The sequence below is a fragment of the Triticum aestivum genome, chromosome 5D (assembly GCF_018294505.1).
Source record: "Triticum aestivum cultivar Chinese Spring chromosome 5D, IWGSC CS RefSeq v2.1, whole genome shotgun sequence".
In the NCBI taxonomy this organism is placed as follows: domain Eukaryota; kingdom Viridiplantae; phylum Streptophyta; class Magnoliopsida; order Poales; family Poaceae; genus Triticum; species Triticum aestivum.
Genome location: NC_057808.1, coordinates 399,827,130 through 399,851,005, shown reverse-complemented (window position 1 = coordinate 399,851,005; position 23,876 = coordinate 399,827,130). Strand labels below are relative to the sequence as shown.

The following is a 23,876-nucleotide window of genomic DNA, read 5'->3' as shown; positions in this document are numbered from 1 at the left end:
GTGCTTGTCAGGTTTGTCAACGCAACAAGACGGAGCAGCTTCATCCAGCCGGCTTATTGCAGCCCTTGACAGTGCCCTCTCGTGTCTGGGAAGACGTCTCCATGGATTTCATTGAGGCACTTCCGAAGGTGGGCGGCAAAAGTGTGATACTGACCGTTGTGGACCGTTTCTCCAAGTATGTGCATTTCATCCCCTTGGCGCATCCGTACACTGCGGAGTCTGTTGCTAAAGCCTTCTTCTCCAACATTGTCCGACTTCATGGGTTTCCCACATCCATCGTTTCGGACAAGGATGTGGTTTTCAGTTCGGGCTTTTGGAAGGCTCTGTTTGCCGCCGCGGGGACACGCTTGCACATGAGTTCGGCCTTCCATCCGCAGTCTGATGGGCAATCTGAGGCCATCAATCGCGCCATCACCATGTACCTCCGTTGCATAACTGGGGATCGCCCACGGCAGTGGCTCCAATGGTTGCCTTGGGCGGAGTACTGCTACAACACTTCGTACCACTCAGCGTTGAAGGACACGCCTTTCAGGGTGGTTTATGGACGGGATCCCCCCTCATTCCGGGACTATACGCCAGGCGAGATTCGCTATCAGGCGGTGGAACGGCAGATCGTCGACCGCGATCAGTTCTTACACGACATCCGTGAGCGTCTCCTTCAGGCAGCACAACAGTACAAGCATTACTATGATGATAAGCATCGGGCCCTTTCTTTTGATGTTGGAGAGTGGGTTTGGCTCCGTCTTCAGCACCGGCCGGCGGCATTCCTTGGAGTAGGCGCCAAAGGGAAATTGGCTCCCAAATATTATGGGCCTTTCAAAGTCCTCGCTAAAATCGATACGGTTTCTTACTGTTTGGAGCTGCCCCCACGCACCCGCATTCACAATGTTTTCCATGTCGGGGTCTGAAGAAGTACCATGGCCCACCGCCGGAAGTTCCGCCGATGCTTCCACCTCTGTTTCAGGGTCGAGTACATCCAACCTATGTCCAAGCATTGCGTGCTCGTATTGCCCGCGGTATCCAGCAGGTGCTCATTCACTGGGAGGGCCAGCCGGCGTGTGCTGCTTCATGGGAGGATGTTACAACCTTCCGCGAATGTTATCGAAGCTTCCAGCTCGAGGACGAGCTATTTCAGAATGGAGGGGGAGATGTCATGTGGGGCCAGCCCTATAGGCGTAAGGGACCTGCATGGGCCGGCCCTGCACCTGCATAAAGATATGTCCTAGTTTAATTACAGTCTTTTTAGATTAGGAGTTTGGGTATTAGTTGGAAATGTTTAGGCCCGAAGAAGGTTACCCTGCCAACACCCAATTGTAATAGGAGTCTTAGTTTGGTCTTGTAATTAGGCTATATAGCCAGCCCTTGGATCAATAAACGCAAGCAGAATATCCTACAACCTCTCCTCCCTTGCTCCTGCGCCACGGCGCCACTCCTCACCCCCTTCTCCAACCATAGGCAAGCGAGGGCCTCGCCCTCGTCCTCCTACCAACCACGACTACAACCTGCGCGGCAATCAGCCGGGGCATGACAACGCGTTTCCCATGAGCTCATAGAATGTGTAATCCAAATCTTTATCATGCTCATTCTCAATGATCATGTTGTGCATGATTACACATGCTGTGATGATGTACCAAAGGATCTCTTGATCCCAAAACTTAGCCGGTCCTCGCACAATAGCAAATTGGGCTTGCAAAATTTCCAAAGCCCTCTCCACACCTTTCCTAGCGTCCGCTTGAGCATTATTAAAGTAGAGTTCTTTCTTACCATGAGGAGTTGAAATTGGCTTCAAAAAAGTAGACGACTTTGGATAGATCTCATCCGCAAGGTAGTAGCCCATGTTGTATGTGCGGCCATTTGCTGGGAGCTCCATCGATGGTGATTCTCCATTGGCTAACTTGACAAAGAGAGGTGACCGCTGTAGCACCTTGATGTCATGGTAAAAACCAGGCACCCCAAAGTATGCATGACAAATCCATGCCTCCTTATCGGCCACGGCCTCAAGAACTATGGTGGCGTCCTTCTTTTGTCCTTTGAACTGTCCATCCCATGCCGCAGGGTAGTTCTTTCACTTTCAGTGCATGCAATGAACGAAGCCCAGCATACCTGAAAATCCACGGGCTGAGTTCATCTCCAAAAGCCTCGCCGTGTCCTGAGCATTGGGTGCTTCCAGATACTATGGCCCAAACACCTCAACCACTGCCTTTGCGACCGCTTGACATAAAAGATCAAAGTGTCTCTCCCTTCGCCAAGTTATCATAAATAAAAATCAGCCGAAACACCATATGCCATCATGCGCAATGCGACAGTCACCTTCTGGATGGTGCTATGTCCAAGATTGCCGGTGCAATTCCTCCTCTGTTCAAAGGTCAGAGCATGTTGTTTCGTACAGTTGGCAATGTGAAGGAACAAAACCGAATACATCCTAAACCGACGACGAAAGCATCACCCTTGATAATGTTGGAGATGGACCAAAGTAGAGGCGCATCAATCTAACATGTGCCTCTTGCGTATCCCTCCGAATCACCTCTCGCTTGTGAAAGGAACCACCATGCTTGAGCTTCTGGTTCTTGTGCATCATCAAGATCAAAGCAATGTCCTCCTATTCAGTCATGTCATATTGCTCTTCCGATGAGGAATCATCGCACGGAGAACATGAATCAATTGAACTCATGTACAATGCAATAGTTTTAATTACCATCTACTCATTTGTCCACAACAAAAAAAAAAGCAAAATTTTTTTTACCTTCTGCACAATTCGTCAAACACCTAGAGTGCGAGGAGGAAACCGGCCGGCAGCGCATCGGAGGCTCTGTGTGGTGGGCGTGCTGTGGCGAATCGGCCGCGTGGACGTTGGGAAGGGCCTCGTAGCCGCCTGCTGCTGATCAAACTGAAACCAGACAATCGAGAATCGTGAGCATTGGGGAGAGAGGGGTGGGGTGGGCAGAGAAGAGGAGGTGGATCGGGTATGCCGTATGGCGTATGCGTCAATCAGCCGAGCGTTGCAGCGTCGCTATGGTGTGTCGTGTCGCGTGAAGCGTGTGGGGATAGGATATGAGCTGAAACGCTTATAACTAGTACGTAGTATTTAATTTGGAAGGTGATGGGAATATGATTAACACGGGGGTGATTGGAGGGGGATCCGGTCTTCGTACACTCTACCGTCCGATCATCAAGAACTTGAGAAACAGCCTATTTATTCTGGTCGGCTCTATAGTATCCAAGTGGTGATTTTTATAATGGTATAGAGAATAGTGATTTTGATTAGTATAAGAAGAAGGATTTAAAAAAAGATGGTCTACTTCTGCGCTTTCTTAAACCTTGCGAACCAGAACCAGAACCAGAGAGAGAGAGACCGTGGCACACCATCATTGTGACTTGTGAGTTGAAGACTGCACAGCCCAGGTGAAGCCAACAATTCTTCCTATCTCCGGAGCCAGTGAGCCCTTTGGCGGAGTCAAGGTCAAGCTATCCCGACATCTCCGATTCAGGCTCTGCGCCGCGCTGCAGATCGAGGCAGGCCTTGATCTTTCTTGTCCAGGTACGGAATCGATCTCTACTGTTTTATGCGCCAATTTTCACACGGAATCGATTTCCCTTGACGCTTGTGTCATTCCCGCGCGCCTCATTTGGCCCCTGCTCTCGCCTAGGTAGGAAGGGATACAGTAGTAGCAGAATAGTTCAGATTCGATCGCCGATCGCCAGAACGTCTTTGTGTTGCAGCAAACCTCCCGCGGCCGGATTGTGAGCGCGGGACATCTTGGAAGCCATGGATTTCTGCGGGAGAAAGATGATGGAGAAGAGAAGGCCTACTTTCGGACAGGTAGATGGGGTGGCGTCTGGAATTTGGGATAGGTACCTCAACTATAGCCCCGAGTGAAAAGCCTACTTTCTGAATGAAGAAGAAAAATACAATTTGTTTCCAGTCATCTGTTTTAATTCCACAACAATCCCAGTTTATCCTATTTCTGCACTTTAGCTTCTTTATATATGTCCAGGTCCAGGTCATCTTGTGTTAGCAAGTACTCCCTCCGTCCCAAATTACTTGTCTTAGATTTACATCCATATCTAGACAAATCTAAGATAAGTAATTCGGGGCGGAGGTAATAAATGGCAATCAAGGTTTTTTGTTCACTACTTACTGCACTAGTATATTGGAAAGAACCTTTCTTCACACCTCTAATTTCATCTTATTATTATTGGTTGTGCTTGTCTGTAATTTAATCCCAAGATGGATGCAGATTTTGTTGGAGATCAGGGAAGGGTACTACTTATTCCTCACCCCTTTTTAGTCGCAAGGGTGGCACCTTCATTTTGATCCTGTTGAACAGATGCTCCCAATTTTGAGGTGCACCTGCAAATTTCCTTCAACATACTAGCCAAATACACTAAAAATTAAATTATATCGCCCACACGTTGTTACGGATAATGGAAATTAGACTATGTAATAAGGCGAGCCACAACACTCGTGATGCAAACTTAACCTGCATTACACACTAATCGGTCGTCGTTATATATTATTGGTACTTACTGACAACTTTTGTCCCGACTTTGGAGCAGAGAGGGTCACATTTCAGCTGTTTGCAAGACTGGCTCACATAAGAAGGGGATACGGAGGTAAACGGACCGCCATAACCGATTGCTGTCTTTACATGAGTATAAGAAAATGGGTAACGAAGCTAGGACGCATGCCAATAATTCCCTGCCAAACACTATGGATTTTGGTATATTTGAGAACATGCTACAAGAGCCAAGTGTCACTCCAATTTTCCTGCCGGTAGAATTTCTTAAAGCCATCACACACAATTTTTCCAACGAGCAGGAACTCGGGAAAGGTGGGTATGGAGTGGTTTACAAGGTTGGTGGATTCTTTTACTTCTTCTTTACTATCCACTTTGAGAATGTCATCAAAGGAAAATGTCTATACTGAGAAAAGGAGGTTGGACAGGGGATGCTTCAAAATGGGAAAATGATTGTGTCAGGACCTCGATTCTAAGTCACACCGATCTAACCTGTAGCACCTCATATCACTTTGCGGCCTCACGCACGGTATTCCCACGGGTGTCGCCTTACCATGGCCCGGGACCGTTTGCGCCTTTTGGCTCACGTATATGATAGTGTCACTAGCATCCATATGACAGAGAACCCGGGCCGACATGGCTAGTCGTGAACCCAAAGCGGCACTAACTTACGGGGACAGGCATACATGAATCAACATCGAGCATGTCGGTCAGCAACGTGTGAATCCGGGCTGTAGCACTGGGCTAACAGGACTCCGGGAACCCGGGCTGTAGCAGGCTAGGCAGGACTCCGGATGTCACCGCGTGACATTTCCCCGAAGGGACAGACACAGGAACGACGTGAATCACATGCCGGCCAGTCAAGTGTCCCGGAGCAGTAGTGCTGGGCTAGCAGGACTCCGGTGAACCGGGCTGTAGCGGACTACTATGGCTCATGGAAGCACAAGACTACATTTCCCCATAAGAGAGGCTACCAAGGATAAACAACTAGATTGTCGGATCCCACACATACCAAGCATTTCAATCATACACACAATATGCTCGATATGTGTAAATACAACATGGCATCACAACATAACTCCACGACTCAAGTATTTATTCATTAGGCTCCGAGGAGCGAGATATTACAAACATAGGTCTCATGACCCAACATTCAGAGCATACAAGTCAAACACATGCGGAAGCTTAACATGTCTGAGTACAGACATCTACAAATGAAAAAGGCTGAGAAGCCTGACTATCTACCAGATCCTGCCGAGGGCACAAGATCGTAGCTGAGGTATCAAGCTAAACGTCGAAGTCCACACGGAACTACTAGCGAGACTGACGTCTCTCTGCAAAACATAAAATAAGCAAACGTGAGTACAAATGTACCCAGCAAGACTTACATCAGAACTATCTACATATGCATCGGTATCAACAAAGGGGGTGGTGGAGTTTAACTGCAGCAAGCCAGCTTTGACTCGGTGGCTATCCTAACTACGACTGCAAGTAACTCTTTTGAGGTGGCGCACACGAGTCCACATATTCACCATATCAATACTCCACTATGGATCCGCTCCCGTCTCCCTACGAGAACGCCATCCATAGCACTCACGCTTATCTTGCACATTTTAGAGTATCCACTTTCACTTGTCTATGAACTGTTATAGGCAACCCAGAAGTCCTTTACCGCGGACACGGCTATTCGAATAGATCATATCAACCCTGCAGGGGTGTACTTCGTCACACACGCTCTCACCACTTACCGCCGTTTACACGACATGTACTCGGCAACCTTCAAGCGGAAGCCCAGCGAGGGTGTCGGCCACAGCCTACCTAAACGCTCAAGTCTCTAGTCCAGGTTTATCGCCTATTCAGGTTCCATCCGCAGGGAGTCCGGCCGAGGTTTCCACATACGGCCCCGAACGATGTGTACAGGGTTCCGCGACACCAAACGGGCGCCCGGCATGCCCGGCCACGTGCCTACCGCATCACAGCCCACCCCTCGGGTCAGCGCTGCCCACGGCCTCCAGCATACTACAAACACCAGAAACTACTTGCAACTCCTGGACAGAGGACAAGGGTGATTAAGAAGCCGAGAGGGTCCATTGGTTTCGGGCCCAATGCGTGGTAGTAACTGTATCATGGATCACAAACACAGAACTCAGTTCCTGAGGACGGCTTCAATGAGACAACCCACCATGTACTCCTACATGGCCTCTCACCGCTACCTTTACCAAATCGTGTTCACACACTTAGCTCACACACAGTAGGACATGTTCATCACCATTCCAACTCATCCCCGATGAATCAGACCTGACACAACTCTAAGCAATAGCAGGCATGACAAACAAGCATGAATGAGTAGGCACATCAGGGCTCAAACAACTCCTACTCATGCTAGTGGGTTTCATCTATTTACTGTGGCAATGACAGGTCATGCAGAGGATAAGGGATTCAACTACCGCAGCAAGTAACAGATGAATCGTTGTTGTCCTAATGCAGTAAAAGAGAGCAGGAGCGAGAGAGTGGGTTTGTATCGGAATGGACAAGGGGGTTTTGCTTGCCTGGCACTTCTGAAGATATTATAGTTCTTCATCGGTGTCATCGATCACGTCATCGGAGCATCGGCTACTGAGAGGGGACGGTTACCGGCAAACAGAGAAGGACACAATAAATGCAATGCGACAATATGATGCATGGTCATGACATGTCAAGAATGTTATGATTTACACTAATGCATCTAGCAACAGTTTAAATGAGGTCCATATGAACTAAGGGTTCATATGCAAACTCCATATTTAGCATTTATAATGTCATTATCATGTTTTCACCTATACAGCAGGTATAACTTAGTTTTACATGCATGAAAATGATACAGATGGATAGATTGCATTTTTCTGATAATTTTTCATATATAAATTATTTCATTCTGAGCTACGGTTGATTTTATATGATTTTTAGAAGTTTATACTATTTTCTGGAATTTTCTGAATTATTTTAAATCCAGAAAACCAATACTGCGTCAGCATGACATCATGCTGACGTCAGCAGGTCAACGGGCCACGGTCCAGGTCAAACCTGACGCGTGGGTCCCATATGTCAGTGTGACAAGGCAGGAACAGAGGCTGACCAGTGGGTCCAGGTCAACGCTGACGTGGCTAGGTCAACCTGACCTGTGGGACCCGCGAGGTTAGTTTAAACTAAACAAAAGTAAACCCCGGTTTAATTAGGGTGCGGGCCCCAGGTGTCAGTGAGATAGGGGGGTTTAACCAGGTGTCATTAGCGCTAAGCGCCGGGATTAGGCCGGCGGCTAATCGCCGGCGAGGCCAGAGGCGAAGCTGGTACTCGGGATCGCGCTACGAGGCACGGTTCGAGCCATGGCTGGGCGCGTTGGAGAGCCCTTGCCGGTGCGCGTCGAATGGTGGTGGTGGCTGGGCCTGTGGTGACCGGAGTCGACGGCGGCGAGCTCTTTTGCGGCCACCGGAGTTCGGGTGGGTGCGGGGTTAGCGCTGCGGCTTGCAAACAAACTGGCTATCGCGCTAGCGTTGCTCTACGGGACGTCGCGAGTGCAACGGACGCACGCGCAGGGCCATTTGGTCGCCGGAGCCACGTCGGCGACGAGCTCATGCGGCAGCGAGCTTCGGGCACGGTGGCTAGTCTAGCTAGAGCTCGAAATCGAGCACGGGAGTAGGGGGAAACAGTTCAGGGGCTCACAGTGATTCCGTAGGGTAGTTCAGTGGCCTCGGGGACGGCTTGGACGAGGCGGATCGACGCCGGCGATCTCCGACCAGAGGCGGCGGGGACGAGCTCGATGGCGACACTTCCGGGCGTCGGGGCTTGCTTCCATCGTCCAGGAGACGTAGGAGACGATGGCGGTGCTGCTGGACATCCTAGCTAGGCGAGGGGGGCTCGGTGGCCACGACGAACGGCGACGGTGGCGACGGCTCGGTGGTGCGCGCAAGAGGGAAGCAGAGAAGGGGTTGGGGTCCAGGGGGAGAGAGGAGAGGCGCAGGGGGCGAGGGGGAGTGCGTGGCACTCGGGGCTGGCTCCAGAAGCGGCGGAAGCAGGAGGTGGCACGGCACGTGGCCAGCGTGCACGCCGGCCACACGCCTCTCGTCCTACTGGCGAGAGGTGGGAGATGACTGGCAGCGGCGCTGGGCTGGGCCGGCCAGGTGGGCTGGCCAGCTGGGCTGCGACAGGTGAGGCCAGGTAGGTTTCCTTTCTCTCTCTTTTTTTTATTTGTTTCTATTTTCTAATATTCTGTAGTCTTTAGGGCTTTATTAAAAATACTTAGACACTTCCAAAAATCAAGAAACTACTCATGATCACTGTTGGGAATATATCCTACAGTAAACATTTTAGTTTATGATTATTTGAGCATTTAAAATATTTAATAGCATTTGAATGCCCAAATGCAAATAGAGTATGATTTAATCGAGAGCCCAAATATGTCATGGAAAGATGTGCATCACCTCTGGTTACTGTTTCCAGCATTTTCCTAGAATGATGAACATTTTTGAAAGCCATTTGGATTTACTGGAAATATTTTGGTTGAACCTAGCGAATTCCTTTAATGCTAGGGTTTAGGCAATCCCCATTTCAAGTTTCTTTCAAAGTTTAAACATGATGCACACATGAAGTTAGCCTAGTGCAATGTCAGAAGCTAGGGATGTGACAACTCACCCCCACTAAACAAGAATCTCGTCCCGAGATTCAAGTCGTGAGGTAAGAAGACAAAGGGACACAAGCTAACACAATCTTCACGATCCAGATGTCTTTCTCGAGGATGTTGATTCATTGCATCCCCTTGATCTCAACGTCTTGCTTTGAGAACTACATCCAACATAACAACGAATAGAGAGAGAGTTTTAGAAGAATCGATCTTTCTGAGATTCGAGCAACTTAGGATCATCTTAATGATCACAAGATCAATTCACAGAGTGGGACATAGAAACATCTCTGGAGCTGAGAGGCAAAACATGCATCAGGAGGGACGGAAGAAACGATTTGACGAAGGTTTCAAAGCAGCGAGGAAAATTGCCATGATTCCATAATGGGGCACCTTGGGAAAGGTGACTCGTAGAATTATTCCCTCAAGTGGCAAAAAGAATTACTTTTGATATAAATATCATTGAAACTCTTTATGCCAGCCTAAGGCAATCACAAACGATCGTTTGAGGGAGTTCGGGAGAACGACACACTCGGGCTAGAATGGACGATGTGGACTACCTTGTTGAAGACAACGAAATGGATGATTTTTGCTTATCATCAGAAATGAATGGGACTCATGGTAAGTCCACCTTTGTAGATGGACCTGGACAGCAACTGCTGAGAAGGGCAGCCCATGGAAAAATGGCACGATGGGGTGCAAGCTGGGAACAAAATGCAACCGTTGGGATGTTCCAACCATCATATCTGCCTGAGATTCAGATCCGATTGGTGATAGGATACTTCAGACTCAGCATGTCTGAAAAGAAAGTTTGCAACACAATTCGACGAGATGGCGTTGCGAGATTCTCGAGGAATGAACTAAGGTAGCAAACTCCAAAACATGAGCTGGTTCTGCTAAACACATGTGAACACGCTGTCCCAGACAAGCATGACCACATAGTAGTCTTATGATAAAACACTACTGAGTTCAGGTGGGGAACCATCATCGCAGAGAGCGAAGTCTTGTGCATGACCTAGGATTTGCACAACAACTCCTTTTCCTTGAACAAATCAATCAGTGGCTTGGTGTGCTAGGAGCACATATAGAACGAAGGTTGCAAGTCTCTGAACCACAGAATACTTCGCACATGTGCATGACTGACTTCGGATGATTCCAAAGGAAGCAAAAACAAGCTTTCTCGAATCCACGGCAGCAACTTACATCAAATGCACGTGAATTAGAGGAAGTCACTACTTTCATCCAAACGTATACCTCATGAGCAGAACATGAAGGCAATGCTTACAAAGTTTCCAATACTAGCTGGATGTTCAACACGAGTCATGGAGAAGGTAGCAGTGTTGCTGATGGGCTCAACAACAATTCATCCAGGTTTCCATGGAGATGGAATTCCATAATTATGTGAACAAGTGATAGCATTGGTCAGACCCAAAAGATATAATGGTGTATGCTCGAGGGATCAACCACGAGTAAGACAACATTATGAACATTGTTGGTTCTGATTTGATTTGATGATAGCCCATACTCAAATCAAAGTCTTGATACGACAATAGGTCCAACAACTGACCACAGGGACCAATCGATGAAGATATCGTCTATCTTCAACACACGCAAATATATCCCTTGAAATGAACTAGGCTGGCAAGCTTTTATCTTCCAACTCTCCAAGTTGTTGTTTAGCTTGACCAACTAGCTCAGGGGTATCCAACACGGATTCTTGGAGAAGGGGTGGTTTACAGGAAACCAACTTGATCACGAATTCAACATAGCGGTCAGGTGACAACCTGGTGATACTTCCGAGAAGATATTCGGAAAATCACGTACCACCGATATGTTGCTAAGCTCGAGAACAATCTTGCTTTTCAGGGCAAGACGATATGACCGAATAAGCAAGGACTGACACTATCCTAACTCATTGATCGAAAAGTGCACCGGAAATAAGGACTGGGTAGCACGATCAACCTTAGGATGTGATTCAGTAACCAACACGCTAAGGATGAAATTATTGTCCTTTAACTACCAAGCAACGGAGTTTCTAGGAGTATTGATTTCACGCATCACGATTCATTTGTCGGTGTTCCGGTTACAATAACACGGGACCGAGAAATGAATGATGATGGCGAGGAGTATCACTGCGTCAAGAATTCACAAAAGGTGGTGCAATTCCTACGATATTCTCGACATAAAGGGGGTAATACTCGAAGGTAGAACAGAACAAAAGCTGGTTAGGCATTTGATCTGCGGAATACAACTACTTTGACCCAATCCCAAAGATGGATGAGGTACTGGAGTTTGTTTCTCCTAGTCATTCCGGATTAGAATGGCTTGACAGACCACAAGAATAATAGGCATCGATAACACAAATGCACAATTACTCCTGACTATCAATTGATAGACGAGGGCCAGAAAATAACTAAAGAGGGACAACCCAAAGGAACATATGTTTTTCTGAGTTGTGGATGCATGGATTAGTATGTCGAACAAATTCAACATATTTCTTCCGGATAACCCATGCAGAGGAGGAAGGACTGGCAGAGTCACAATATGAATGGAGTACTCCTCAAGAGCGCCCTGGTTGTGATCTTTTGGTTAAAAGAACTTCTGCCATGATGGTTCATGGTATTGGAAGAATGAAATACCACGGGCCTCGAGGACTAATGCAAAGGTTACTAATAACCTAAAGGAACGAGCAAACACTATCAACAGGAGGTAAGTGGAGTGATTCTTGGGCTCAAGAACCCAGAAATAGAATGCCTACTAACTAAATGGCATCACGGGATGCTTTCGAGAATAATGGCCAGAATCATCACACTGGGGATGCAAGCATTGCTAGATTACTAAGTGGTCCTTTAAGACACCTAGGGTCATAATAATAACTCCAACATATATGTCGAGGCAATAGAGTACCTCAACTCAGCAATTAGTGTGATTAACCTGGCCTAAAGGAACATCGAAACCAGAGGTAGATGATTTTGCAAATGCATCAGATAGTTTAGAAACCTGGGATGACTCGGTTAGCATAACGACTGTAAATGCTCAAAAATACTTGAGACATCCTGCAAAATAGTGGCATGACCACTCAACATCACAATATCAAGGTTCTGAGGCCAGCTATGAACATACGGAAGTAGTAGAAACTGAGCTGAGACTTGAAACTATCAATTCTATAAGTCTATGGATTAGTAACACGTCATCCTGATAGATAGATGAGAAGGCCTAGTTCTTAATCCCCGTAGAAGAGAAGAGGGTGACTCAGATCAGAAGGGCATAAGGTAAAGGAGTAAAAAGAGCCTTACGTTCCCTTCCACAATCAATTCCCTTATATAACTAAAGCATTTATAGACTCAACTTCGACCAGTTTGGCTTGGTAATCCTACAGGCAGTCAGGCTCTGATACCAACGCTGTCAGGACCCCGATTCTAAGTCACACCGATCTAGCCTGTAGCACCTCATATCACTTTGCGGCCTCACGCACGGCATTCCCACGGGTGTCGCCTTACCATGGCCCGGGACCGTTTGCGCCTTTTGGCTCACGTATATGATAGTGTCACTAGCATCCATATGACAGAGAACCCGGGCCGACATGGCTAGTCGTGAACCCAAAGCGGCACTAACTTACGGGGACAGGCATACATGAATCAACATCGAGCATGTCGGTCAGCAACGTGTGAATCCGGGCTGTAGCACTGGGCTAACAGGACTCCGGGAACCCGGGCTGTAGCAGGCCAGGCAGGACTCCAGATGTCACCGCGTGACATTTCCCCGAAGGGACAGACACAGGAACGACGTGAATCACATGCCGGCCAGTCAAGTGTCCCGGAGCAGTAGTGCTGGGCTAGCAGGACTCCGGTGAACCGGGCTGTAGCGGACTACTATGGCTCATGGAAGCACAAGACTACATTTCCCCATAAGAGAGGCTACCAAGGATAAACAACTAGATTGTCGGATCCCACACATACCAAGCATTTCAATCATACACACAATATGCTCGATATGTGTAAATACAACATGGCATCACAACATAACTCCACGACTCAAGTATTTATTCATTAGGCTCCGAGGAGCGAGATATTACAAACATAGGTCTCATGACCCAACATTCAGAGCATACAAGTCAAACACATGCGGAAGCTTAACATGTCTGAGTACAGACATCTACAAATGAAAAAGGCTGAGAAGCCTGACTATCTACCAGATCCTGCCGAGGGCACAAGATCGTAGCTGAGGTATCAAGCTAAACGTCGAAGTCCACACGGAACTACTAGCGAGACTGACGTCTCTCTGCAAAACATAAAATAAGCAAACGTGAGTACAAATGTACCCAGCAAGACTTACATCAGAACTATCTACATATGCATCGGTATCAACAAAGGGGGTGGTGGAGTTTAACTGCAGCAAGCCAGCTTTGACTCGGTGGCTATCCTAACTACGACTGCAAGTAACTCTTTTGAGGTGGCGCACACGAGTCCACATATTCACCATATCAATACTCCACTATGGATCCGCTCCCGTCTCCCTACGAGAACGCCATCCATAGCACTCACGCTTATCTTGCACATTTTAGAGTATCCACTTTCACTTGTCTATGAACTGTTATAGGCAACCCAGAAGTCCTTTACCGCGGACACGGCTATTCGAATAGATCATATCAACCCTGCAGGGGTGTACTTCGTCACACACGCTCTCACCACTTACCGCCGTTTACACGACATGTACTCGGCAACCTTCAAGCGGAAGCCCAGCGAGGGTGTCGGCCACAGCCTACCTAAACGCTCAAGTCTCTAGTCCAGGTTTATCGCCTATTCAGGTTCCATCCGCAGGGAGTCCGGCCGAGGTTTCCACATACGGCCCCGAACGATGTGTACAGGGTTCCGCGACACCAAACGGGCGCCCGGCATGCCCGGCCACGTGCCTACCGCATCACAGCCCACCCCTCGGGTCAGCGCTGCCCACGGCCTCCAGCATACTACAAACACCAGAAACTACTTGCAACTCCTGGACAGAGGACAAGGGTGATTAAGAAGCCGAGAGGGTCCATTGGTTTCGGGCCCAATGCGTGGTAGTAACTGTATCATGGATCACAAACACAGAACTCAGTTCCTGAGGACGGCTTCAGCGCTGCCCACGGCCTCCAGCATACTACAAACACCAGAAACTACTTGCAACTCCTGGACAGAGGACAAGGGTGATTAAGAAGCCGAGAGGGTCCATTGGTTTCGGGCCCAATGCGTGGTAGTAACTGTATCATGGATCACAAACACAGAACTCAGTTCCTGAGGACGGCTTCAATGAGACAACCCACCATGTACTCCTACATGGCCTCTCACCGCTACCTTTACCAAATCGTGTTCACACACTTAGCTCACACACAGTAGGACATGTTCATCACCATTCCAACTCATCCCCGATGAATCAGACCTGACACAACTCTAAGCAATAGCAGGCATGACAAACAAGCATGAATGAGTAGGCACATCAGGGCTCAAACAACTCCTACTCATGCTAGTGGGTTTCATCTATTTACTGTGGCAATGACAGGTCATGCAGAGGATAAGGGGTTCAACTACCGCAGCAGGTAACACATGAATCGTTGTTGTCCTAATGCAGTAAAAGAGAGCAGGAGCGAGAGAGTGGGTTTGTATCGGAATGGACAAGGGGGTTTTGCTTGCCTGGCACTTCTGAAGATATTATAGTTCTTCATCGGTGTCATCGATCACGTCATCGGAGCATCGGCTACTGAGAGGGGACGGTTACCGGCAAACAAAGAAGGACACAATCAATGCAATGCGACAATATGATGCATGGTCATGACATGTCAAGAATGTTATGATTTACACTAATGCATCTAGCAACAGTTTAAATGAGGTCCATATGAACTAAGGGTTCATATGCAAACTCCATATTTAGCATTTATAATGTCATTATCATGTTTTCACCTATACAGCAGGTATAACTTAGTTTGACATGCATGAAAATGATACAGATGGATAGATTGCATTTTTCTGATAATTTTTCATATATAAATTATTTCATTCTGAGCTACGGTTGATTTTATATGATTTTTAGAAGTTTATACTATTTTCTGGAATTTTCTGAATTATTTTAAATCCAGAAAACCAATACTGCGTCAGCATGACATCATGCTGACGTCAGCAGGTCAACGGGCCACGGTCCAGGTCAAACCTGACGCGTGGGTCCCGTATGTCAGTGTGACAAGGCAGGAACAGAGGCTGACCAGTGGGTCCAGGTCAACGCTGACGTGGCCAGGTCAACCTGACCTGTGGGACCCGCGAGGTTAGTTTAAACTAAACAAAAGTAAACCCCGGTTTAATTAGGGTGTGGGCCCCAGGTGTCAGTGAGATAGGGGGGTTTAACCAGGTGTCATTAGCGCTAAGCGCCGGGATTAGGCCGGCGGCTAATCGCCGGCGAGGCCAGAGGCGAAGCTGGTACTCGGGATCGCGCTACGAGGCACGGTTCGAGCCATGGCTGGGCGCGTTGGAGAGCCCTTGCCGGTGCGCGTCGAATGGTGGTGGTGGCTGGGCCTGTGGTGACCGGAGTCGACGGCGGCGAGCTCTTTTGCGGCCGCCGGAGTTCGGGTGGGTGCGGGGTTAGCGCTGCGGCTTGCAAACAAACTGGCTATCGCGCTAGCGTTGCTCTACGGGACGTCGCGAGTGCAACGGACGCACGCGCGGGGCCATTTGGTCGTCGGAGCCACGGCGGCGACGAGCTCATGCGGCGGCGAGCTTCGGGCACGGTGGCTAGTCTAGCTAGAGCTCGAAATCGAGTACGGGAGTAGGGGGAAACGGTTCAGGGGCTCACAGTGATTCCGTAGGGTAGTTCAGTGGCCTCGGGGACGGTTTGGACGAGGCGGATCGACGCCGGCGATCTCCGGCCAGAGGCGGCGGGGACGAGCTCGATGGCGACGCTTTCGGGCGTCGGGGCTTGCTTCCTTCGTCGAGGAGACGTAGGAGACGATGGCGGTGCTGCTGGACATCCTAGCTAGGCGAGGGGGGGCTCGGTGGCCACGACGAACGGCGACGGTGGCGACGGCTCCGTTTGGTGGTGCGCGCAAGAGGGAAGCAGAGAAGGGGTTGGGGTCCAGGGGGGAGAGAGGAGAGGCGCAGGGGGCGAGGGGGAGTGTGTGGCACTCGGGGCTGGCTCCAGAAGCGGCGGAAGCAGGAGGTGGCACGGCACGTGGCCAGCGTGCACGGCGGCCACACGCCTCTCGTCCTACTGGCGAGAGGTGGGAGATGACTGGCAGCGGTGCTGGGCTGGGCCGGCTAGGTGGGCTGGCCAGCTGGGCTGCGACAGGTGAGGCCAGGTAGGTTTCCTTTCTCTCTCTTTTTTTTATTTGTTTCTGTTTTCTAATATTCTGTAGTCTTTAGGGCTTTATTAAAAATACTTAGACACTTTCAAAAATCAAGAAACTACTCATGATCACTGTTGGGAATATATCCTACAGTAAACATTTTAGTGTATGATTATTTGAGCATTTAAAATATTTAATAGCATTTGAATGCCCAAATGCAAATAGAGTATGATTTAATCCAGAGCCCAAATATGTCATGGAAAGATGTGCATCACCTCTGGTTACTGTTTCCAGCATTTTCCAAGAATGATGAACATTTTTGAAAGCCATTTGGATTTACTGGAAATATTTTGGTTGAACCTAGCGAATTCCTTTAATGCTGGGGTTTAGGCAATCCCCATTTCAAGTTTCTTTCAAAGTTTAAACATGATGCACACATGAAGTTAGCCTAGTGCAATGTCAGAAGCTAGGGATGTGACAGATTGCTGTGAAGAAACTTTTTGAAATGCAACTAGAAGATGATCAATTCCAGAATGAGGTCACCTATCTTATCGGGGTTAAGCACCAAAATATAGTACAACTTGTAGGCTACTGCGCTGAATCACGGTGGGAAGCGACGCAAGTAGGAGAGAAATATGTCATGGCTGAAACGCGGACAAGACTACTCTGCTTCGAGTATCTAGAAAATAACAGCCTTGATAAGCATCTCTCTGGTATGTTGTGCTGTAGCCAGATCTTGTTTTTCTTTATACTTCATTATTTTGGCATAAATTAAGTTGGATGATACAATATACATATATTGGTTCTTTATGCATATAGTGGTTCTTTTGTTCTATTTCTACAGCTGAATCTTGTGGACTTGAGTGGCACATAAGATATGATATAATTAGGGGAGTTTGCAGCGGTTTGCGTTACCTTCATGATGAGTGCCGCATTATTCATTTGGACCTTAAACCCCAAAATATATTGTTGGATGATCATATGATGCCCAAGCTTGTAGATTTTGGTATGTCTAGGCTCTTTGGCAAACAACAGTCTCGAGTTATCACCGAAAGTCGTGGGGGTACATTGTAAGCTATTCCTCCTCAGAAATTCAATGCTTTTCATTGATCTAGTATATAAAAATGTACAATTGTTTTTCTGCAGTGGATACATGGCTCCCTGAGTACATAATAAATGGATTAATCACAACAAAGTCAGATATATTCAGTTTAGGCATTATAGTCATAGAGTTAATGACGGGACATAGGAAATATCCTGAGAGTAGTGAAACACCGTTTGAGGACTTCATCGAGAATGTAAGCTGAATAAATCCATCCCCACAAAAAAAGTAAGATGAATAAATCCAACATTTTCATTTTCATGATATACTAAATTATTGTGGCAAGTTTGTAGGTGGTTGCAAATTGGAGGCACAGATTGGAAAAAACACTAAGTTATAGAGCATTGGAAACATGTTCCGAGCAAGTAAATAGATGCATCGTATTAGGACTAAATTGTCTTAATCCTGATCCCAGTAAAAGGCCCTCTGCATCGGATATCTTACAAACGCTGAATGAATTGGATGGCACAAATTTTTGTTTTGACATGAATGATGTGCCAGCAGTGGGCCAGGTATGATAAGTAATGGCGTGCATTGGTACATGTTATGCTACTCCCTCTGATCCAAACTAAGTGTCCCAGTTTTGAACTAAGGTTAAATTAAACCCTAAACCCTGAACTAAGGTTAAACTGACATTAGTTCAAAACCGCGACACTTAATTTAGATCGGAGGGAGTAGTTTTTTATTTTCAATGAAGGGTATTTTATTAACTCCAAACATCACATTGCGACGATACCACATCATAGAGTTAAATTGATACAAACTAAGTGTAAATCCCTGCGCTTTGCTGCAGATATTATTTGATATTTTTAGTCAGGTTATTCCGAAATATTTTTACATAAAATTTGTATTTTTACACATAGAGTTATGAAGATCAAATGTTGTTGAAGTACAAAAAATAAATTGAAATATTAAATTTCCGTACATTAATTTTGACACAATTAATGCAATTTCAAGGGGCATTTGGAGTCAGTTTCTTAGAATAAAGAGGGATAGCTCAAGCAAGCAAGCGTCCAAACTAGAAAAAAAAATTGACTGACATAGCATTACAAAAGGAATAAACATCCTAAGGTTGCTGGAGGACCAATCAAGACTAAAATGCCATCCATATGAAGTAAACACATCCTCAAGCTAGCACTCCATTGACAGTTGTGCCATAGAGATCTACATACATCAATATAAAAAAAACTAATTTTATTGCTTCAATAAAAAGTTGATATGCCATCCTTTCTTATGGTAAGTTCTTTAGAAAAGATCTTCATTGTACTACAGGAAAGGGAAATCGAACTCTTAAGAATTTGCCAACTGGATTATCTAACTATTCCGTTCATGGAGCTTTTTAAATAATATTTATGTGTTGTTTTATAAGAATGGTCAACTGGATATCTGTTGAAATTATTCTTCTAAGAATCTAAAGTGCTCCCAAATTGTTGTGGACCGTCCTTTTGTTTATCCAACATTTGATACACATATTACCTCAAATGCGTAATAGGTCATCAAGTACTATCCAAAGGCTAGTATGGTCCATTTAATCCCTTGTTTTCTTAATGCTAGGCATATTTGTTTTTGAGAGAATTTTATTTTGAGGATCCTCTAATTTGTTATGTGTACATGCTTTCTTTCCTCTTGAATTACTGATTTTATTCCTGGAAGAAAATTTCATATGGCCCATGAACAGCCTATACGGGTCACTTAAAAGACCTCGTCAAAAAAAAAAATCTCCCTCGAAAGAATTTGCAGTAGCACTGCTTCATGTATTTAATCAAGGAAGAAAATAGTTTTAGATTACAGAGGTGCAAAGCACAAAAATCAGAACAGCCCATACGGGTAAACTTTGCTGAGCTATAGCCCGTCTCACAATAATGCTCCTTTAAGAGTTATCTTAATTCAGTAGTCGAGCATTGCATTTTTTTAATTCCTTTTGCAGGGAAGAGCATTGCATGGTAATTTACTAGTCTAAAACAAAAGTGCTCGATATAATAAGTTCATGGCCTCCTCTAATCTTACAGGAATCAGAAATAGACGCATTCGCAGGGTGTGGCGATGTGAATTCCAACAATTTAGCAGCAAAATTGAACAGAATGATAAGTAGATCATTCTCCCCAAGTTCTACAAATATGAGCGCTGTTTTCCGCTCTGCTCCCAAAGGAAGAAAGATATCGATCCACGCTTTCGAGATTGCCAACACAATTGTCAAGGCCTCCAATCTGATAAAAATCCTTCTCTAAACAAAGAATAAGGCATCTGAAAGAGGGTGTGCTAAGGTCTGAAGGTGTTTGCCGTCTTATTTCGGAAGATTACAGTCAGTTGTCCATTCTCATTGAAGACGACATACGGTAACATAATTTGCTGGACCTGTTTGTTTAGCAGTTTATATTTGTTGAAAAACCTTACATGAATTTGGTTGGAATTATGCAGAGAGGACTTGAGACGATTTTCGATAGAGGTTGCCAGGTTTGGAGATCTGTGTGAAGATCGTCAATGGCACGATCTCAGTAGATATTTCTCAAGGTAAAACTTATCGCGGTTGCCACTTAATTCACTGTGGAGTCCATGTCTTCACCATGCCTCATCTTTATTTGTTGCTTCTACATACATTGCTCTTGCCAATGAACAGAGCTGATTCTCCACTGCCATCTAAGAACTCCAGTGAAGAGGTACCTCCCAGTATGAAGTATCTAATAAGATTAGCACAACACACGCGGGTTAGTATATACTCTTTTTTTTTTTTTTGCACAGTCGTTACATCCTTGTGGAGAGATGTTTTCATCTGACAAAACACTGAGATTCCATTTTCCATTTGTTCAGGTTCTACATGAAGAAATGCTAGCACTGGACAGACTTGAGCACGCTTATTGTACTACAAACTAGCTAGTTCGTCACTTGCATTCAATGAGTCTCTTCTCCTCTCTAATTATACAACAACTATATGCAGATGTAGCGGCTATTCCTGTTAGGAAACAAATTGATGCTATCAAGAACCAAAGGGGTGCGGTGAAGGTCTTAAAATGCAAATCGCTTTGGTCAAAGAGTATGGACGATGTAATAACCCCTGATTACTTACTATTAGTGTTTCTTCAATCTAAGTCAAGTCATGGAATTACCAATGATCCATGTTGTCTTATTGCAGATTGTGGAGAAACTTGTGGAGATTGTAGACTTCATGCGCCTTCAAATCAACGAAGCTTTCTGGAAGAGCCATGCAGATGCAAAGCAATCATCTGGAGAACTTCACATAGCTATCAACCTCATGAAAACGTTAGGGGCTACTGGACTTGCGTTGCATTATGCTGATGTCATTCTGCAGCTAAAAGCTTTGGTATGCCTCCGCCAACATCAAGTTATATAGCAGTTTTCTTTTTAAGGAAACCACATGCTTATCTGTACCACTATATAGTGTGTGAATAAGTTTGAATATGGATCGTTGGATGAACTTAATCCGACGGTCAAGAGGTGGCAAATCCGAGCGTTGCTGACCATTTGATTTCTTATCAATTACATCAGATTCCGCCATGTGTACTTTCTAGAAGTTTCCAATAATTAAAAACTTAGTCCACCCTTGTACATGTCACATATACTATCTTTACACCCTTCTCATTTATGCTAGAACCTACCATGCATGATCTTGCTCCATTAGAGTTTTCATTTATGATTTGGTCTAGAATCTTCTGTCTATGCTCTTGCTCCATTAGAGTTCTCGCTTGAATAAAAGTGTATCCATTTATGAGATTATTTGTGAACTTTTACTCATAGTGAAAGACTTCTCATGAACTATTTCTTACAGTCCATATATCTTTTCAGAGAATTTCAACGAAATGCCACAACACTATCTTTGCATATTCATGAATTTAACCTTAAGGTCCATACATGTAATGCGCTATATATTGGAACACTATGCAGCTAAGGTTTTCCTTTTTTCAGTGACGTAATATGTAAGTGTCAGTTGTATGTCAACATTGTGTTGTAACGATATCTCACAACTCACGTGCAAAGCACGTGCAACTCAGTAGTATTATATAAAGTTGAAAATCACAACAGAAGTTTATTATATGGCAGTAATTGTGACACCAACTTGAACATCGAAACTAAGGATCCTACAACAGAAGTTTCAAAACAGATTCTGCTCCTTTTCCAAAGCAGCTGTGTAAAATCTAAGCATGCATCCGAGAAATTGTTGCCACAAAGGATTAGGGTACATGAAGTTCAACTCCCCAAACCACTTTCACCGCCCCACAACCAAAGAACATATGATGAACTGATTCCACATTATTCATAAACTCCTTATTCAGTAAAATTTGGCAAAGCTTTTGTCACTGTAAAGAAAACACACACAGAAATTGCATCCTGGAAAAGTTGTCACATGAAGAGCTTAGCATTCCAAATCCAGATGTGATGTAACCCTCTCCCCAACCAATCATAGACTCTTGTTATGTGTTAATGACTACATATCCCACTGTCAGGCATTGGCATCACCGGCGGTTCCTCAAAATGCGGGGGAGGCATTATACCAAGCACTGCCTCCTGGGATTAAGCCAGTTCTGCGCACCCAGCTGCGTATTCCGGACAAAGATCAGGTAAGTCCAACACCCTTTTAAGCAAACATAACCTGTATAAAATAGTGAATCCATCCCTTGTCATCTCGGTTGCATCTGCATCTTGCAGACCATGACGCGAGCAGCGGTGAGAGCTGAAATGAACAGAGTATTGCGATGGCTTGTGCCAGCTGCGGAATCCACCAGGTACTTCCTGCAAGTTAACAAAACACCACTACTTTTAATAGTACTGCACAGATAGCTAGATGTGGATATCTTTTTCTTAATGATATACTCTCGGTTCACTCTGTTGCCTTCTTGATGAATACCAGGCGGTACCACGTGAATGGGGTATTCGGAGAATGGGAGATGAAAGGGTATGTAGCGTATAATCGCCTGCTCGTCTTGTTTCTACCTTTTTCTCATGCAAATAGATACATAAACTGCAATGTCCTATCAGGCTCCCATGACTTAATTCGCTGTATCAGGATTGAGGGTATCGATGTCAACGAAGCAAACTGGCTCGAACAAGAAAGTCGGATCAGTGTCAGTTACATGCTCGCCCATGCAGATGCCAAAGTGAGCAAGGTAGAGACGCTCTACTACGCCGACAAGGAGAGGGCCGAAGGTTACATACTGGACCTTGTTCTGGCTCTTCATCGTCTTGTTTCGCCCGCGGACTAGAAACAAGCCGAATATGAAGGCACTGACAAACAACTGAGATGAGCACAACTTCAAGCTTTTGGATGAACTTATCGCCCAACCTATGCTATCGAAGCAACTAGGAGATGAGGTGTCTGTGGGTGCCTGATTTTTTGCCCTTTTCAGTTGTGTCAAACAGTTCTAACGCTGAGGGCAATGAACCAATTCTTGTGAAATTTCATCTTTTAAGCAGGCTCTCAGTTGTTTATGAAACTTTGTGAGAACTCTCTAAGATTTTAGACAGAAAGGTTTCGCTCAGATTTATATACAACTAGAAATGATGACTTCACATTTGTGCAGCCAGTACGGAGGTAGTATGTATCTAATCCAGTCGCAGAAGTACAGATTGTCAGAAGCAATAAAACAAAATTTGGCAGAAGTATCAAACATCATCACAGGTAGAACCTGTTGAGGATATAAACCTTAGAGTCACCCGCCAGAAGGGGCCGGGTTACTCATAAGGGTCATCACTTGAAGCCGGGTGCTAAGCCTGAAGACGGTGGGCCAAAGATGGGCTTAAGACACGGAGATGGTTTAAGGCCCGTAGTGATAAACCGCCGTAAGCCGGCCGGGACTCTGAGAGCCGCTGGGCGTCAACCTCTCTATATAAAGGGACGACACGGCAGCGGTTTAGGGACAAGAAAGATCTCATCGAGAGCCAGGCATAGCAGTTAAGCTCCCTGGTCATCGAAACCCTAATCAATACCACCTCAACTGGACGTAGGCTTTTACCTTCACCGTAAGGGGCCGAACCAGTATAAACCCTCGTGTTCCTTGTTCCGTTAACCCCTTCAAGCTTCCTAGCGGCGATGGCTCCACGACTAAGTCCTAGCTTGAGGACATCTGCCGTGACAATTCCACGACAGTTGGCGCCCACCGTGGGGCCAGCGCACGGTGGATTTGAGTTCTTGAAGGGCAGCTTCGAAGGGCTCAAGGGATACGCTGTGGGCCGGATGACCAAGAGTCGTCGCGGCAAGCTCTACATCGACGATGCAAGCTGGGGCCCCGACGCCGGCTCAATCGAGTGCGGATACCGGGTCCCCTTCGGCGGAATTCATGT

At 46.1% G+C, this 23,876-nt stretch overlaps 1 pseudogene; it reads left to right on the top strand.

Annotated features, from left to right (window-relative positions):
* The first annotated feature begins 4,711 nt into the window (after positions 1-4,711).
* On the top strand, positions 4,712-22,798 carry LOC123125132 (protein PSK SIMULATOR 1-like; annotated as a pseudogene).
* The last annotated feature ends 1,078 nt before the right edge of the window (positions 22,799-23,876 follow it).